We start from the raw sequence: 13,142 nt of genomic DNA on the forward strand, positions 1-13,142 counted from the left end.
AACTCAATCATTGATTTATAATAATCTCATTTTTCTAATAAAATCTACTCCTACACGTCAAAATCATTATCATTTTCAAAGTGACTGAAAACTTGTTTAGGATGAGGGGGTAACAAATGATAGGGAGTTCTGCTGTCTAAGAAGACCACAGCAAGTCTTTCTCAATGCATGGAAGTTTATTTAAGAGAACTACATTGGATTGAGAAAGAAAACATTCCATCAATAATTCAGTGTACATTTTTTTCGAGAATGTTTTGCTTAGAGAGTCATATACTAGATGATTTGGTATATCCACAGTTCTGGAGAGAATGTGGATTAACAGTGCGACTACACGTGGTTGACCAAATGCTGCGTATACTACATAACAGATAGCAAAAAAGCTAAAACAAATTAAAATTTAATAAAATGAAATTTTATTACATTATTCAATAAAACGTAGTAGTGTTTATTAAAACCTAAATGTATGAGAAAATGAAGACTTGAAAATAAATTAAATTTCATTGAATAGGAATTCTCAAAATGGGATCTTTGAGACTTAAGTGTGTTCTTGTAGACTTGTTTTTGGGGGTTTTTAAATTTTTTTTAACATCTTTATTGGAGTAAAACTGCTTTATAATGTTCTGTTAGTTTCTGCTGTATAACAAAGTGAATCAGCTATATGTATACATATATCCTCATATCCCCTCCCTCTTGGGTCTCCCTCCCACCCTCCCTAACCCACCCCTCTAGGTCACAAAGCACTGAGCTGATCTCCCTGTGCGATGCAGCTGCTTCCCACTAGCTCTCTACTTTATATTTGGTAGTGTATATATGCCAATGGTACCCTATCACTTCGTCCCAGCTTACCCTTCCCCCTCCCAGTGTCCTCAAGTCTATTTTCTACATCGGTGTCTTTATTCCTGTCCTGACCCTCGGTTCTTCAGAACCATTATTTTTTAGATTCCATCTATATGTGTTAGCATACGGTACTTGTTTTTTTTCTTTCTCACTTACTTCACTCTGTATGACAGACTCTAAGTCCATCCACCTCACTGCAAATAACTCAATTTCATTTCTTTTTATGGCTGAGTAATATTCCATTGTATATATGTGCCACATCTTCTTTATCCATTCATCCGTTGATGGACACTTAGGTTGCTTCCATGTCCTGGCTATCGTAAATAGTGTGGCAGTGAACATTGTGGTACATGTCTCTTTTTGAATTATGGTTTTCTTCAGGTATATGCCCAGTACTGGGATTGCTGAATCATATAGTAGTTCTATTTTTAGTTTTTTAAGGAACCTCCATACTGTTCTCCATAGTGGCTGTATCAATTTACATTCCCACCAACAGTGCAAGAAGGTTCCCTTTTCTCCACACCCACTCCAGCATTTACTGTTTGTAGATATTTTGATGATGACCATTCTGACTGGTGTGAGGTGATACCTCATTGTAGTTTCCATTTGCATTTCTCTAATGATTAGTGATGGTGAGCATCCTTTCATGTGTTTGTTGGCAATCTGTATATCTTCTTTGGAGAAATGTCGATTTAGGTTTTCTGTCCATTTTTGGATTGGGTTGTTTGTTTTTTGATATTGAGCTGCATGAGCTGTTTGTAAATTTTGAAGATTAATCCTTTGTCACTTGCTTTGTTTGCAAATATTTTCTCCCATTCAGAGGGTTATCTTTTCATCTTGTTTATGGTTTCCTTTGCTGTGCAAAACCTTTTAAGTTTCATTAGGTCCCATTTGTTTATTTTTATTTCCATTTCTCTAGGAGGTGGGTCATAAAGGATCTTGCTGTGATTTATGTCATAGAGTGTTCTGCCTATGTTTTCCTCTAAGAGTTTTATAGTATCTGGCCTTACATTTAGTCTTTAATCCATTTTGAGTCTATTTTTGTGTATGGTGTTAGGGAAAGTTCTAATTTCATTCTTTTACATGTAGCTGTCCAGTTTTCTCAGCATCACTTATTGAAGAGGCTGTCTTTTCTCCATTGTATATTCTTGCCTCCTTTATCAAAAATAAGGTGACCATATGTGTGTGGGTTTATCTCTGGGCTTTCTATCCTGTTCCATTGATCTATATTTCTGTTTTTGTGCCAGTACCACACTGTCTTGATTACTGTAGGCTTGTAGTATAGTCTGAAGTCAGGGAGCCTGATTCCTCCAGCTCCATTTTTCTTTCTCAAGATTGCTTTGGCTATTTGGGGTCTTTTGTGTTTCCATGCAAATTGTGCAATTTTTTGTTCTAGTTCTGTGAAAAATGCCATTGGTAGTTTGGTAGGGATTGCATTGAATCTGTAGATTGCTTTGGGTAGTACAGTCACTTTCACAATGTTGATTCTTCCAATCCAAGAACATGGTATATCTCTCCATCTGTTTGTATCATTAATTTCTTTCATTAGTGTATTATGGTTTTCGGCATACAGGTCTTTTGCCTCCTTAGGTAGGTTTATTCCTAGGTATTTTATTCTTTTTGTTGCAGTGGTAAATGGGAGTGTTTCCTTAATTTCCTTTTCAGATTTCTCATTAGTGTATAGGAATTCAAGAGATTTCTGTGAATTAATTTTGTATCCTGCTACGTTACCAAATTCATTGATTACTTCTAGCAGTTTTCTGGTAGCATCTTTATGATTCTCTATTTATAGTATCATGGCATCTGCAAACAGTGACAGTTTTATTTCTTTTCTGATTTGGGTTCCTTTTATTTCTTTTTCTTCTCTGATTGCTGTGGCTAAAACTTCAAAAATCATGTTGAATAAAAGCTGTGAGTGTGGGCAATCTTGTCTTGTTCCTGATCTTAGAGGAAATGGTTTCAAATTTTCACCACTGAGAACAACGTTGGCTGTAGGCTTGTCATATATGGCCTTTATTATGTTGAGGTAAGTTCCCTCTATGTCTACTTTCTGGAGTTTTTATAATACATGGGTGTTGAAATTTGTCGAAAATTTTTCTGCATCTATTGAGATGATCATATGGTTTTTCTCCTTCAATTTGTTAATATGGTTTATCCCATTGATTGATTTGCATATATTGAACAATCCTTGCATTCTGGGATAAACCCCACTTGATCATGGTGTACGATCCTTTTATTGTGCTGTTGGATTCTGTTTGCTAGTATTTTGTTGAGGATTTTTTGCATCTATGTTCCTCAGTGATATCGGCCTGTGGTTTTCTTTTTTGTGACATCTTTGTCTGGTTTAGGTATCAGGGTGATGGTGGCCTTGTAGAATGAGTTTGGGAGTGTTCCTCCCTCTGCCATATTTTGGAAGAGTTTGAGAAGGATAGGTGTTAGCTCTTCTCTAAATGTTTGATAGAATTCGCCTGTGAAGCCATCTGGTCCTGGGCTTTTGTTTGTTGGAAGATTTTTAATCACAGTTTCAATTTCAGTGCTTGTGATTGGTCTGTTTATATTTTCTATTTCTTCCTGATTCAGGCTCGGAAGGTTGTGCTTTTCTAAAAATGTGTCCATTTCTTCCAGGTTGTCCATTTTATTGGCATATAGTTGCTTGTAGTAATCTCTCATGATCCTTTGTATTTCTGCATTTTCAGTTGTTACTTCTCCTTTTTCATTTCTGATTCTATTGATTTGTCTTCTCCCTTTTTTTCTTGATGTGTCTGGCTAATGGTATATCAATTTTATCTTCTCAAAGAACCAGCTTTTAGTTTTACTGATCTTTGCTATCGTTTCCTTCATTTCTTTTTTATTTCTGACCTGATCTTTATGATTTCTTTCCTTCTGCTAACTTCGGGGTTTTTTTGTTCTTCTTTCTCTAGTTGCTTTAGGTGTAAGTTTAGGTTGTTTATTTGAGGTTTTTCTTGTTTCTTGAGGTAGGATTGTATTGCTATAATCTTCCCTCTTGGATGTGCTTTTGCTGCATCCCGTAGGTTTTGGGTCATCGTGTTTTCACTATCATTTGTTTCTAAGTATTTTTTGAGTTCCTCTTTGATTTCTTCGGTGATCTCCTGGTTATTTAGTAGCATATTGTTTAGCCTCCATGTGTTTGTATTTTTATAGTTTTTTTCCTGTAATTGATATCTAGTCTTATAGCTTTGTGGTCAGAAAAGATACTCAATATGATTTCAATTTTCTTAAATTTACAAAGCTTGATTTGTGACCCAAGATATGATATATCCTAGAGAATGTTCCATAAGCACTTGAGAAGAAAGTGTATTCTGTTGTTTTTGGATGGAATGTCCTATAAATATCAATTAAGCCCATCTTGTTTAATGTGTCATTTAAAGCTTGTGTTCCTTTTATTTTCATTTTGGATGATCTGTCCATTGGTGAAAGTGGGGTGTTAGATCCCCTACTATTACTGTGTTACTGTCAATTTCCCCTTTTATGGCTGTTAACATTTGCCTTATGTATTGAGGTACTCCTATGTTGGGTGCATAAATATTTACAATTGTTATGTCTTCTTCTTGGTTTGATCTCTTGATCATTATGTAGTGTCCTTCTTTCTCTCTTGTAATAGTCTTTATTTTAAAGTCTATTTTGTCTGATATGAGAATTGCTATTCCAGCCTTCTTTTGATTTCCATTTTCATGGAATATCTTTTTCCATCCCCTCACTTTCAGTCTGTATGTGTCCCTAGGTCTGAAGTGGCTCTCTTGTAGACAGCACATATACTGGCCTTGTTTTTGTATCCATTCAGCCAGTCCATGTCTTTCAGTTGGAGCATTTAATCCATGTACGTTTAAGGTAATTATGAATATATATGTTCCTATTACCATTTTCTTAATTATTTTGGGTTTGTTACTGTAGATCTTTCCCTTCCCTTGTGTTTCCTGCCTAGAGAAGTTCCTTTAGCATTTGTTTTAAAGCTGGTTTGGTGGTGCTGAATTCTCTTAACTTTTGTTTCTCTATAAAAGTCTTAATTTCTCTGTCAAATCTGAATGAGATCCTTGCTGTGTAGAGTAATCTTGGTTGTAGGTTTTTCCCTTTCATAACTTTAAATATGTCCTGCCTCTCCCTTCTGGCTTGCAGAACTTCTGCTGAAAGATCCCGTTAACCTTATGCGGATTCCCTTGTATGTTATTTTTTGTTTTTCCCTTGCTGCTTTTAATATTTGTTCTTTGTATTTAATTTTTGATATTTTGATTAATATGTGTCTTGGCGTGTTTCTCTTTGGATTTATCCTGTATGGGACACTCTGTACTTCCTGGACTTGATTATTTCCCTTCTCATGTTAAGAAAGTTTTCATATATAATCTCTTAAAATATTTTCTCAGTCCCTTTCTTTTTCTCTTCTTCTTCTGGGACCCCTGTAATTTGAATGTTGATGTGTTTACTGTTGTCCCAGAGGTCCCTGAGACTGTACCCAATTCTTTGCATTTTTTTCTTTATTCTGCTCTGTAGCAGTTATGTGCACTATTTTACCTTCCAGGTCACTTATCCATTCTTCTGCCTCAGTTATTCTGCTATTGATTCCTTCTACAGAATTTTTAATTTCATTTGTGTTGTTCATCATTGTTTGTTTGCTTTTTAGTTCTTCTGGGTCCTTGTTAAACGTTTCTTGTATTTTCTCCATCCTATTTCCAAGATTTTGGATCATCTTTACTATCATTACTCGGAATTCTTTTTCAGGTAGACTGCCTATTTTCTCTTCATTTGTTTGGTCTGGTGGGTTTTTACCTTGCTCCTTCATCTGTTCCATATTTCTCTGTCTTCCCATTTTGCTTAACTTACTGTGTTTGGGGTCTCTGTTTTGCAGGCTGCAGGTTCATAGTTCCCATTGTTTTTGGCGTCTGCCTCCAGTGGGTAAGTTTGGTTTAGCGGTTTGTGTATGCTTCCTTGTGGAGGGGACTAGTGCCTGTGTTCTGGTGGGCAAGGCTGGATCTTGTCTTTCTTATTGCCAGGGTTGCGTCCAGTGGTATGTTTTGGGGTGTCTGTGAACTTAGTATGATTTTAGGCAACCTCTCTGCTAATGGGTGGGTTTGTGTTCCTGTCTTGCTAGTTGTTTGCCATGGGACATCCAGCGCTGGAGTCTGCTGGCCGTTGGGTGGACCTGGGTCTTAGTGTTGAGATGGAGATCTCTGGGAGAACTCTCACCAATTGATATTACATGGGCCTGGGAGGTCTCTGGTTGTCCAATGTCCTGAACTCAGCTCTCCCACCTCAGAGGCTCAGGCCTGACTCAGGCCAGAGCACCAAGACCCTGTCAGCTACTCAGCTCAGAAGAAAGGGGAGAAAAAAAGAAAGAAAATAAATAAAAAATAATAAATAAAAATAATTATTAAAATCAAAAAAATTAATAATTTAAAAAAGAAGAGAGCAACCAAACCAGTAAACAAATCCACCAATGATAACAAGTGCTAAAAACTATACTAAGATAAACATAAAAATCAGAAACAACTCAGTTGCAGACAGCAAACTCCAAGTCTACAGTTGCTCCCAAAGTCCACTGCCTCAGTTTTGGGATGATTCATTTTCTATTCCGATATCCCACAGATACAGGGTACATCAAGTTGATTGTGAGGATTTAATCCACTGCTCCTGAGGCTGCATGGAGAATTCCCTTTCTCTTCTTTGTTCGCACAAAAAAGAGAACATCTGGGGTTCATCTTATTTTTGTCCCCACCTCTGCCTGTAGATCACCCTCAGGCATCTGTTCCCACCCAGACAGGATGGGGTTTAAGCAGTGGCTGATTATGGGGCTCTGGCTCATTCAGGCCAGGGGAAGAGATGGGTACGGTAGTTATCATTGGAATGCGGGGCGAGCCTGTGGTGGCAGAGGCCACCATGACATTACAACGGCCTGAGGCGCACCGTGTATTCTCCCAGGGATGTTGTACCTGGATCACGGGACCCTGGCAGTGGTGGGCTGCACAGGCTCCTGGGGGCTGTAGATAGTTACCTGTGCTTGCACACAGGATTCTTGGTGGCTGCAGCAGCAGCGTTAATGCTTCATGCCCGTCTCTGGGGTCCAAGCTGATAGCTTCAGCTCGCTCCCATCTCTGGAGCTTGTTTAGGCAGTGCTCTGCCTTCTGTGGGCAGACAGGGAAGGAATCCCTTCTCCTCACGCACCCTGAAACAATGGTCTCTTGCCCCTTAGGCAGGTCGAGACTTTTTCCTGGACTCCCTCCCAGCTAGCTGTGGTGCACTAGCCCCCTTCAGGTTGTGTTCACACAGCCAACCCCAGTCCTCTCCTTGGGATCTGACTTCTGAAGCCCGAGCCTCAGCAACCAGCCCCCACCAGCCCCGGCGGTTGAGCAGACAAGCCTCTCAGGCTGGTGAGTGCTGGTTGGCACCGATCCTCTGTGCAGGAAGCTCTCTGCTTTGCCCTCTGCACCCCTGTTGCTGCACTCTCCTCCATGGCTCTGAAGCTTTCCCCGCGCCCACCCCCTGTGTCCACCAGTGAAGGGGCTTCCTAGTGTGTGGAAACATTTCCTCCTTCACAGCTCCCTCCCAGAGGTTCAGGTCCCATCCTTATTCTTTTGTCTCTGTTTTTCCTTTTTTCTTTTGCCCTGCCCAGGTTCATGGGGGAGTGTCTTGCCTTTTGGGAAGTCTGAGGTCTTCTGCCAGCATTCAGTAGCTATTCTGTAGGAGTTGTTCCACATGTAGATGTATTTTTGATGTATTTGTGGGGAGGAAGGTGATCTCCACGGCTTACTCCTCCACCATATTTAAGGTTCCCTAGACTTGTTTTATTTTGGGTTTAGGGTTCTAAATTGTTAATACATTTTACTTGCATCTAATTATCACACAGCTGATCCTCTTTTTATCCCATATTTACAAATTTGCCTAATTGCTAAAATGTATTTGTAATCCCCCAATCAATCAATACTATGAGAGTGGTAGCTCTCACGGTCATTAGTGTACATGTGCACAATGGCAAAAATTTTGACTTTTGTGACTTACACATTCCCAGTCTGCCTTCTTGTTTTAGTTCTTGTACTGTAAACAAGTGTCCTGCTCATAGTATATTTACTGCCAAGGATTTTTTACTTTTGTACTTTTTGTTAAGGATTTCACTGTTTAAAATGGGCCTCAGCTGTGGTAGTGAAGAGTTGTCTATAGTTCCCAAGCACAAGAAGGCTGTGATGTGCCTTATGGAGAAAATATGTGTATGAGATAAGCTTTATTTAGACATGAATTACAGTGTTGTTGGTCATATCCAATGTTGATGAATCTACAATATATATTTTAAGAAATGTCTTTAAACAGAAACACTCATGAAACAAAGCTATGTATTGGTCAGTTAACCAAAATGTGCCCAGAGGCTCACAGGAACCTAACCCTGTATTTCCCCTAGGAGCAATGGGTTAGTATTTGCTAATTTAGTATTTGTGGGGATTTCATAGAACGTAATCACTGCTAATAATGAGAATTGATTGTGTATGTATATATGTATGTGTGTGGGTGTGTATATATGTGTGTTTTGGGGGGAGTTATTTCTTTAAAATAAAACAAAATTAAGAAGTCATCAAAATTGTAAACCTCTTTAAGTGTCTGCTAACTGGGGAAATATTGTAGGCAAAAAGCAAAAATCACATTGGATTTTGATTATGCATAATATTTTTAGCCATTGAAATTTCCATAAGGAGTTTAGCACATGCAGTTAATTTGCATGAGAGGCAGCTGGAGCATATTGGCTCTTTCAAAGCCACTATGATTTATCAGCTCAATAATGCATGAGCTTAGACAAAGTTATACAACTGTCTGTATTTTTAACAAGGTGATGGAGTAGGAAATTTGCTAAAGCAGCCATTCCAGACCCAGGTGACTAAAAGGAGGTTAGATCATTTACACAAACTGGAACACAATTTTATTCCTGTTTTATTTTTGGCCTCAGATTTTTTTTTCCTAAAAATAATATTTTGTTTGGAGAAAGTGCCAGACTGACAGACAGTCTGGGACAGTCAAGTTATATATTCCTATATGCTATTAGCACAATGTGAAGAGAGTCAATTAAAATCTCCACTAAAGTGACCTCCCGAATTAGATTCATCTTGCAGAGGCAGCACCTAAAGAAGAATTAACTCTTTCTTTCTTTGTTCAATAAAGTGTGATGACATTAATTTATTGAGTCCTAAATTTCATGGCAAAAATGGCTTATAGGAAGTGTCTCTTCTTGAGGGTTAAGTTTTTGTCCCTTATTAAGATTTGAGGAGAATGTAGCCCAAACACCGTTAAGAAGCTATTGTCATGGTAGAGATATAGGTTACAAAAACCTCATGCATGGACTCTGAGGTCAAGGGCAGTAATTAGGAGAATACAGAGGAAATGATTAATTCAAAACATTGAAAGTGAAAAATTAATTGATAGGACAATATGCAATGACCATTGGGATAGAGAAGAGAAATGAATTATTCGAAGATTCCATGTTTTTGTACCTAGGCGACTAGAAGAATAACTGTATTTGTTTTAGAGCTTATATAAAAGTTTGAATTTAGCCTTTAGAACTCATTTTAGACACCAACATCTATAGACTAAAAACTTTAATATCCAATATACTAACTTCACAGGATATCAAATGCCTGTCTCATTCCATAGACTTCCACCATTTTTCTCTAAGGTATAGGAGGAAGGACAATAGAGATGAATTTCATGAAACCATTGGTACCCAGTGATCCTTTCTGCCAGAATGTATTGGACTGGCAGGTTGAAGCCAGGAACTGGTCCCATAGTGTCACACAATAGGTGTGTTGATATGAAGTCAAGAAGCACCGTAAGCCTCCCACCACAAAAGGCTATTGAAGTGTAAGAATAAATAAAGCATCAAGTTGTAAAGTTACTTTGTTTCATCTAAGTTAATCTTTGAATACCAAGGCAAATTACCAGAGGGGAAACAAGAAATGATTTACTACACAGCAGCCACAAGACTAACCTGAGAAAACCTTCTCAACAGTTGTGTTTGGAGAGGCAACCATACTGTCAGAGTTTGGTAAAATAGATTAACTGTTGCCTTGTACAAACCTCTCATCTGATAAATGGGGAAGCTGAGACCCAAAGATGTGCATAAGACCAAGTCCTCTAATTCATACTGTCTCAGTGTTGGATGACTTCTTCAAGACATCAGCCACTCTCTAGCCCAACAGTTCCCAAACTTTTCTGTGCATCAGAATCACCTGAAGGCATATTAAAACACAGAGTGCTGGTTCTACCTCCAGACATTCCCATACCACAGGTCGGGGATGAAACCAGAGGATTTATATTTTGAGAAGTTCCCTGGTGATACCACTGTTGCTTGTGTGGGAGCACGCTCTACGAACAATGGCTCTAGACCTACTAGTCTAATATCTATCCCACTCAAGTAAATTTTCTCTCATGACAAAATGGACCCTGCCTGGAAATTCCTGGGCATTACACTCCAGAAAGAACATATGATCTGAAACAACATGATAAGGGTCTATGATCACATAGCTATAGCTAGAGCAATATATCTACTCAGATACCAAAGTGTACTTCACTAGACATCTATGATGGGTCTATTCTGAAATAATTGCTAAGAGCTGTAAATCCTCAGTTTCCCATCCCAATGTGAAAACTTCTTGGACTTTAAGTACTGTGTATTATTAGAATTTTTCTGGATGCAAATAAAGGTGACATCATTTAGTTGCCTTTTTACCCCCAAATTGAAATAATATGATAACAATTATAAAGTGGTAATACTGATTATCCAAATTCTAGGAATGGAATTTAGCAAACAGAGATATATACAAAGAAATGGTCATCAAGAGATGATAGAGATGAGGGATTAAATAGGGGCAACTGAGCTCCACTGGAATAGAAACACTCAATACAAAAAGCAATTGTCATATAACAACTATATAGAAAGGACTGCATGTGGTGCAGAGGGGAGATGCTGAGAAATGCCTCAGGGAGCTTGCAGTAATTAAGGATATTAAATAGATGCTGAATATAATATTATGTATATTCATGATATGTGTGTTTGTGTGTGTGTGTATGTATGTACAGACAGGTTACATTGAGCAAATTTAAATAAGTTTCTCAGAAGAAACATCAAAAGGGTTTTAACAAATACAACAGTCTCAGAAAGAAACAATAGGCAAATCTTGCATTCTGTAGAGTAGTCATAATGATTTATTTATTTATTTTGGCCAGTATGTGGAATCTTAGCTCCCCATTGAACCTGTGCCCCCTGCATGGGAAGCACAGAGTCTTAACCACTGGACTGCCAGAGAAGTCCCATAGGGCAGCAGTCCCCAACCTTTTTGATACCAGGGACCAGTTTCATGGAAGACAATTTTTCCACAGACCAGGTGGTGGCGGGGAATTGTTTAGGGATGATTCAAGCACATTACATTTATTGTGCACTTCATTTCTATTTATTACATTGTAATATATAATGAAATAATTATACAACTCACCATGATGCAGAATCAGTGGGAGCCCTGAGCTTGTTTTCACTTGCCACTCACTGATAGGGTTTTGCTATGAGTCTGCAAGCAATTGATTGATTATGGTCTCTGTGCGGTCCAACCTCTCTGCTAATGATCATCTGTATTTGCAGCCACTCCCCAGCGCTAGCATCACCGCCTCAGCTCCACGTCAGATCATCAGGCATTAGATTCTCATAAGGAGTGCGCAACCTAGATCCCTCACACGCGCAGTTCACAGTAGGATTCGAACTTCTATGAGAATCTAATGCCACTGCTGACCTGACAGGAGGCGGAGCTCAGGCGGTAATGTGAGTGATGCGGAGCGGCTGTAAATACAGATGAAGCTTCACTTGTTCGCCTGCCGTTCACCTCCTGCTGTGCAGCCCCGTTCCTAACAGGCCATGGACCAGTACTGGTCTGTGGCCCGGGGATTGGGGACCCCTGCCATAGAGTAGTCATAATGAATTTTAATCAACGATGTCACAGTGTACCAAAGAGGATAAGAATCTCTGAGTAGAATGCAACAAAAATAGATTAGAAACTATTGCAGCATTTGTATACTGTTTCACACATTCTAGAAGTTTTTATCTACTTGCATACCTACATCACCAGAAACTTGATATTTCATTAATATTTTGAACTATACAACTTTCTGCTTATATATCCCAAATTTCACAAGTAATCATCAAATCCAATCATCATCAACCCTTACATTTTACTTTAAAATGTATCTGTGGAATCATATAAAAAGCAGTCAGAATCCGATTTGTAGTCAACAATTTAAAAATTAATTAAAAACACAATTATCCAATAGAGCAAAATGACATCAAAGAATATCACATCACATGTCCTTCTTTTAATGGAAGTGCACTAAGAACTCAGAGGTGTCCCCTGACAGACACACATGACTCTGGATACTACTATGGAAATAGACATAATTTCTTCCTGAGGTTGGAATCTGCCAGGGCCTTCTCTGTCTGTCATGTGGAAGAACTGTGATGTTGAATATATTTGCAACAGCAAGAAAGCAATTCAGCATATATAGGAAAAAATTGCAAGCCAACTGTCAAAAGGAAAAATGTGCCTTACCCACCAGTCACAAAAGGACCTATCAGTATAACAAAAATAGTACCATCTATGCATGACAGTTTTAAATGTACAATAAAATGGAACTTTACAAACTTTGCATGGCAAGGAATTCTCTGAGCACTAAAAAAAAATTTAAAATTAAAATTTATTTTTTAAAAATGCAAATTGAAAGGAAAGAAGACATTGAGGAGAATTGCTTGGCTCGACAGAGATCCTGATCAAAACTTCAACACTCACTTCTCCAAAACTAAATCTCTAATCTGCATGTCTATGTTGTCCTCTCTTCAGAGCTAGTTCTAAATCTTCAAATGCCTTCCCGGATTTCCACTGAAATTTCTAGCCAGCCTCAAACTCAAAAAAGAGTATTCCTATGCTTCCTTTGCCTAAACTGCCCATGACTTTGCTCTTCTGCTACTGATGCCATAAGCATAGGTAAGCCTGAGTCACCTAGTTTGAAACACAGTGGCAGATGAATGATAACAAACTTCTCTTATCATGTATTATTCTCTTCTCAAATAGTTTCCGTGGGCCCTGATCCCTATGGAATACTATCTGAATCTGAAGAGGAACCTCATTCTCCCACAAAGCATAGATCTCAAAGTCAAGAAAGGACATTGATTACTGGTGTTTAGTCCTGCACCCAGACCTTTACTTTTCTTCTAATAACCCCAGATCTGCTCTCCTGAGGCTCTTGTTATTCAACTATAGCACCTCCTTTGTCTC

The sequence above is a fragment of the Mesoplodon bidens genome, assembly GCF_964165515.1.
Source record: "Mesoplodon bidens genome assembly, chromosome: 10".
Taxonomy (NCBI): Eukaryota; Metazoa; Chordata; class Mammalia; order Artiodactyla; family Ziphiidae; genus Mesoplodon; species Mesoplodon bidens.